Here is a 6,474-nt window from a genome sequence, read left to right as displayed (position 1 = left end):
TACCAAGGTCACAGAAGTTATATGGCAGAAAGAAGCTTGGCATTGTCCTGTAAAGGAAAGAGGAGGACTGGAATCTAAACTATTGTTTGGAAAGTGTAAGGCTTTTCATGCAGCCTTAAAAATCTTGTATTATGGTCCGCAAACAATATTTTTTGGTCATCTGACAGAAGTAGCTGAGTATTGAAGCAGTAGCAGCTACAGGCTCTCTGCCAGGCCTAGGTGAATATTCACCTCATGTCTGTACCCTTTACTCTTACCAGTTTTCTTGCAGGGTGAGGCCACTGCATGTTTGGCCTTGGACATTTCATGCTGCCAGAACTGGGATGAATCTGCACTCTTGAATGTATTAGACATTCCACTCTCGAGCCCTGAAGAGCTCTTTGGGCAGGAAGTGCTCTGTGTAGCAGCCCTGAGCCTTACTTCATCTGTTTAGTGGTCTTCTCTGAATAAAACTTTTAGATCCCTGCTTTAAGCTATTCTTGACTCATGTATATATGACCAAGGGCATATGTATTTAAGTTTTCAGTAAAACTTGCTCAGAGCAGATGGGATGAACATAGAATATGCAATGTAATTCTGCTCTAATGCCTCTGGAGGGTACCCATAACCCAGGATAAAGGTTTCTGCATGTTTCAAGTCAGTCTTCCAAAGTAGTGATGGAAAAATTAATCAGTGGGGGTGGGGGGAGTTTAAGAAAAGAGTTACTGTGCCAGAAGACTGTTCTACACTATTGCAGGCTTTTATTCTGTAGCTTAATAAGAACTTGAGGTGACTGCAAAAAACTTTTGTAAGCATTGAAACTAAAAAAAAAAAAAAAAAAAAAAAAAAAAAAAAAAAACAGAACAAGCAGACTATATTAGGAAAGGGAAAACAACATATTTGATAGAGAAATGTAGAGATATAGTGCACTTATATCCACTAAGTGCAGTAGGTCATTAGAATACAGCATAGTATATTTTTATATTGTACATATTCAAAACCCGAAGAGTTTTAATTAAGTAGTTTTCAAGGATATTCTGAATTGATGCCTCCTTTCTCAAATTCTTTTTTTGAGTGACTTCCAAGTTTAACAGTTTCCACGTAATGATCCCTAAGTCATATATGGTTACTTCCTTTCTGACGCCCAAGGTGCTAAGCTGAATGTAGGTAATATGAAATCCCTTTAACTGCCTGTCTCTTCCTTCTATATTGCTTTCAATTTCAGTCTTTTGTCTTCATGTTGATGCTGCTGAACTTCTTCCTGTGGACACTGTTCTGCTGTGTTTTTTGTACTTCTCAGCTACAATATAGTCTCATGTCCTAATCTCTGTATTACTTTTTTCCTTTTATCAATTATGCTGCTTTCCAACTTGACTTGTAACTTCATGATCTCCATATATGCGTGAGGTTCAAAGTTCATCTTCAAGTTTTATTTCTCTACAGCTTTTTCTCCAATTACCTTTTGCTTAGTCTTCTCTTTCACAAGCTGATTTTTACTAGCTCTGAGTGGAATATCTTCCCTGGTCATACAGGTGTTAGTCAACTGAATTTTTCTCTTACAAGTCCATCTAAAACTTACAGCAGTGCTTCCACTCCTACCTGAAAGCACACTCTGTAGCTAATTTCTTATGATAAAAAGAAAAGGCTATTCTAGCAGCAAACTCTAAGAATATTTGTGTATCCATATAAAAAACTAAATTGCTAGCTAGTGAAAGTGTTTTTTAAGTTCTGGTAGCCCCTTCTCAAAAACTTTCCGGTCTCATTTGTCATACTGTGCTGCCTTGTGTCTAATGCAGGTTGTCAGCTCCTTGAGCAGCAACCTGCCATTTCTTATTAGTCTGTAGAATGCTATACACAGCTGCGGCACTCCAGAAAAAGTAAAAATAATGCTGAGTTTTGTTAGGCTGAGAGCTTCAACAAGTTTTAATGTTTTTCTGACATTCAAGTAATGTGGCAGACAGCCTAATTACTATTAGCAATTCCTTCCCAAGTTAATCTCTTCCAAAGAGACATTTAAAAAAAAGAGGGCAATTTAATATGAAGTGCTCTCTCCTGATGCTGTCTGCAGGAGTACTTTTATATACACACAGATTGTCTAACAAAGTGCGAGGCAAGCTGGAGTGTCATGGCTCTTCCACCAGTTAGGAGAGATGTTTCTTTTTTTTAAGCTAATAAAATAGCTATTGTTGGACATATACTGTTTTTCTATGAAACATCTTTTTTTTAAATTATTTCTAAAATAATTTTTTATATCTAGGCTTTATATATAAACATTATTCCCCTTTGTTAAGTAAATGAAGATTTACACTAACTCCTAGGTACTATATACCTCTAAGGATAATTCCTATTCACAGTCTACCTATTTCATGATTGCTATTTTTTTTTTTAACAAAGTTAAATTTGAATAGATTATCTGAGACTCCAATTTTACACTACTTAAATCTAACCAGAATTATTCCACAATCTACCTCCTTGTTTTTTTTAAAAAAACAAGTGTTAACTGCTGAAATTTTTTTCTATTGTGTTACACTATTTTTTTTTTTTTGCAAAAGTCTTAGTACCTGTGGGCTATCTTTTTTCCCTAATTTATTCTAATAAGCAGCTGTGCACTGTGAACACTTTCTGATATTTAAGTAACTTAGAATGTGGACCTGCAACAAAAGTGAGTGTGTCTAAATTATTAAAATCTCTACTGTTTTTTAAGAGTTTCCATCTTCAAACAGTTTCAAAAGCACCTTGCCTATTTAATTTCTTTCATCTTTCTTCTAGGTTACATCAGTAGATTCAAGCAATGGTCCAACTTTTGAAGCTGCTATGTAACATACATTTTCCGTTAATGGCAGACTTGGATTTTACCTAGAAAATAGTTTGATGATAATACCACTACAAATATTGCATTCTATTTTATTTTTCTCTTGTTACAGCTTTCATTCCATTTTAGTGAAGCTCTTGTATCTGATGTCCTCAGCAGCACAGAAATGTATGTATCTGGCTACCTGCTCTTTATATACAGTGCTTTTATGTACAGCACTCAGTATTTTCAGTATATACACTCTCCTATATAGTTTGTATTCTTTTTCAATGTTTTTTTAAATTCAGCCTTTACTTTTGGAAAGGTGCTGTTAAATTCCTATACTTCAGCACCCTAACTATGCTGGGTTACGAGTTTTTAATTTGTTTTTTAACATTTCACATGATGGGTTCCTGTCACAAGACCTGTCCTTTGTGCCAAGAAATATCAATGTCATTCATTGCCCTTTAAGAATAATCACCTCAGTCACTGCAAAACACCATGCTTTGCCTTACCTTTCTTGCAGCAGCCAGATATTTTCTTGTGTGTGTTATAGATTGGTAGGTTTAAAATAGAAAGTATCTAATCAACAAACTTTTTTTTTTTTTTTTTTTTTTCCCCAAACAGCCATCTTTTCAATTTATTCTTACTGGGATGAAAATGAAAGATTTATTTGACTACTTTTCAGTAGTCAAGCAGTTGAAGGTAAGTTTTGGATGATCTAATAAGAAATTTAGCTTCAAACTATGCAACTTGTGAATTCTTTGGGTCAAGAATCAGATTTGTTTTATATGCATGCTATAAAATTGAATTACTGTCAATCAAATAATCAGGATTCTATGTTCAAAATATATTATTTCACATTATAGCAATGAATAGAAAAAAAACGAAGCAAAAGAAACTTATACTTTAGAGCTTGTTCCAATATGGAAAGCAGTTGCAAGGAGAATAGGAAAATGTATGGTGTACCAATGTACAAAATGTCCAAGAGAGCTTGTGCTGAAGATACAAGAGGGACTTGCTAAATACTAAACATAATTCATGCTTGTAAGACCAATTGAGACTAGTAGTAGATACAGGATTAGCTCAAGCTTGGAAACTGTCATATTTCTGTGAAGACTATTTTATTTGAGGAAATATTGCAATTGTTTTTAAAAAAGATATTGCATTATTCTCACTAAAATAGAGGTCCACATGTCTCAAAGCAAGAATTGAGACCCATATATAATAAAAATACGACAGCTAAGTAGTCACTGGCTATAGAGTCACATGTAACTTTAAGTGATAAGCCAACAAATTTGCACATGAGAATTAGTGGCAGGAATTGAGTTTATGGTATTTCCTCCAGATTTTGGATCCCTAATAGAATTGAGTAAGTTTGCTGCACTGGAATATTCTAACAATACAATTCTTCCTTACGTGCATAGGTACTAAAAGGAAGGAATAAAGCTGAAGGGACAGATCGTGAAGTATGGCATACATTGTGACTTTGAGATATCCTGCATCATCGGTGTTCAGTACTTTGGTTCTAGCAGTTAATGAATTCAGATAGTCTTTACTGATAGTCCAAGAAATGCTGGTTTTGTGTTGCTCTACATGACAGGTAAAGAGGTAATCTAGTTTTCTGCAGGACGTTATTTGATAGCTGCACTTCTGCTGACTCCCTTCAGCAATTACTGCTCCAAGTCCCTTGTCCCTGCCCCTCAGCTGGTCCTTGCTGTGCCACCATGAATGCTGGTGCAGGGCATGAGCCTGGGGAATGTGTGAAGCTGAAAAACACCCCCAGAAAAAGGGGGAAAGGCAGAGGGACAGCTATTGCTTTTCAGCTCAGTGTGTTCCTTGGCATTTCACTGTGTGGCTGCAACAGTGTTGCTGCCCCTGGGGCAGAAGGGGGCTGAGTGAGCAGCAAAGCATGGGGAGCAAATGCTGAAGCCACAGCAACTACCGCAGGTGAAACCAGAGGGATGGTGCTTAAAGAAAGGGTTTAGATTTCGAAACCTAGGGGCACAAGGGCTGTGATTCTTAAGATGGCAAGCAGCTAAAACCTGCAAGGAACCAAGACTTAAGATAGTTCCTAGTATCTCCAGTTTAGTCTTGACAGTATGCTGGTCATCTTACACCGAGGTGTAGTTGTGTTACAGTTGAGTGCTGTGAGCATACTAGTATGAGGAATAGAAATGCAGTAAACTCAGTGGTAGGTTTTACATACCCATGTGTTAAAAGCAATTTTCAAGTTTCTGCCCTTTAAATTTTAACGTTCAAAACCCTGAGATTCAATTACATTAATAAATACTTTAACACTTCAGCTCTTTTAGGGCTGCTATGGGACAAGAAGAGTTCACAAAATGCTTTGGTTTTTCTGCGACGTAGAAAAATTGCCAGCCAGGAGTTGGCAGAGAGCATCAGTATCTCTCTTGGTCTCCTCCAGTTGGCAGCTGCAGAAGATCTGCTCCCAGAGAAGCTGCTGTAAAGCTGGCCGTGGCTGTTTGCAAGCAGCCAGCTGTTCCTTGGGGCCAGGAATTCTAATTCCCAGTTTGACCCAAAGGGGTACAGTTCTGCACAGTTTTGTACTGGCTCAGAAGTGCAAGCTGATCTTTTTTTGAATGTGCTCATGATGTCGTTTTCTGCTGATTATTGCTACACTGACTTCTGCAAAACAGTGACAACCTGACGTTTCTAAAATCGGAGTGCTCAGAAGCAATTTGCCAATTTAAAGCATTAACTGATTCACTTATGCTTTGTTTGCATCCTCTGTTAGGTGTAGAATTGCTGTTAGCTTTTACAGAATGATTTTATGTGCAAGTCTTTATTTCCAGTTTAGCATTTACACCGCTAGATTCCACAAAAACCCAAGAGAAATAACACTTTTTTTTCTGTTCAGTAGGGGATTAATATTTCTGAGGAGATGTTTCTGACACAGGAGGCTTGCAGATGTTCTTACACAAGCCTTTAAAAGGGCATTCTTACATATGGTGTTGCAAGAACATATTCAACAAATTTTTAGGTAAGCAAATTGACTTAATTTAATAAGCCACATTTCATCAAACTAGATGGAGCCAAATCAAGTGCTTAGCCAAGAAATTTATTTTTTATTAGTTTAATAAGTAACAAATTATATTGCACTATCTGTTTTATGTGGTATTTTTGAGAGGAGAGAATGGAGTTGAGAGATTTCTCACCAAAAGAGGGCGTGATGGGAATGGTTCAGCTAAGAGCACTGCCGAGTTTATTGTGGTGGTCTCATTCAGGGTTTGAAAGCAGGAATTGATGCAGCGCTACGTATCTGATCTGTGAAACAATTTGAAACCCAAAGAAATCTGAGCTTTTTCATGTTTTCACTTCACTGCTTTCTATTTCACGGGAGATATTGCAGCTTGTCTTGGGTTTTGGATTATGAAATGCACAAAAAGAGAAAAAATTCCTAGGACTCTGCTCACTGGTCTCACAGTAATTTCTGGGGTTTCTAACAAGGCAAACGATTCACTGTGTTAAATTCACATGCATAAACTCTTTTGTGGGTAGCGAAGACTTTGGCGTGCACAGAGTTCTTCTTTCGAAAGCCCATATTTGATACATATTTCAACATTTCTGGACAGAAATCATTTCTCTGTATCCGCAAAGACCAAGAACCACAAAAGTTAGGCACTTTTTATAATTAAAAGTGTAAGTTCTCCAGAGAGAAGTGATTGCACTAGAAAGGAATT

General features: G+C 36.9%; 1 long non-coding RNA gene across 1 annotated transcript; it reads left to right on the top strand.

Annotated features, from left to right (window-relative positions):
- Positions 1-2,854: 2,854 nt before the first annotated feature.
- LOC134137423 (uncharacterized) lies at positions 2,855-5,821 on the top strand. The gene is made up of 3 exons (XR_009957691.1): positions 2,855-2,959; positions 3,398-3,475; positions 5,655-5,821. It is a non-coding gene; the product is annotated as an uncharacterized LOC134137423 (long non-coding RNA).
- Positions 5,822-6,474: the final 653 nt, after the last annotated feature.

This window comes from Rhea pennata, chromosome 2 (genome assembly GCF_028389875.1).
Source record: "Rhea pennata isolate bPtePen1 chromosome 2, bPtePen1.pri, whole genome shotgun sequence".
Classification (NCBI taxonomy): Eukaryota; Metazoa; Chordata; class Aves; order Rheiformes; family Rheidae; genus Rhea; species Rhea pennata.
The sequence above is the reverse complement of the archived record's forward strand: the minus strand, read 5'-3'. Positions and strand labels throughout refer to the sequence as shown.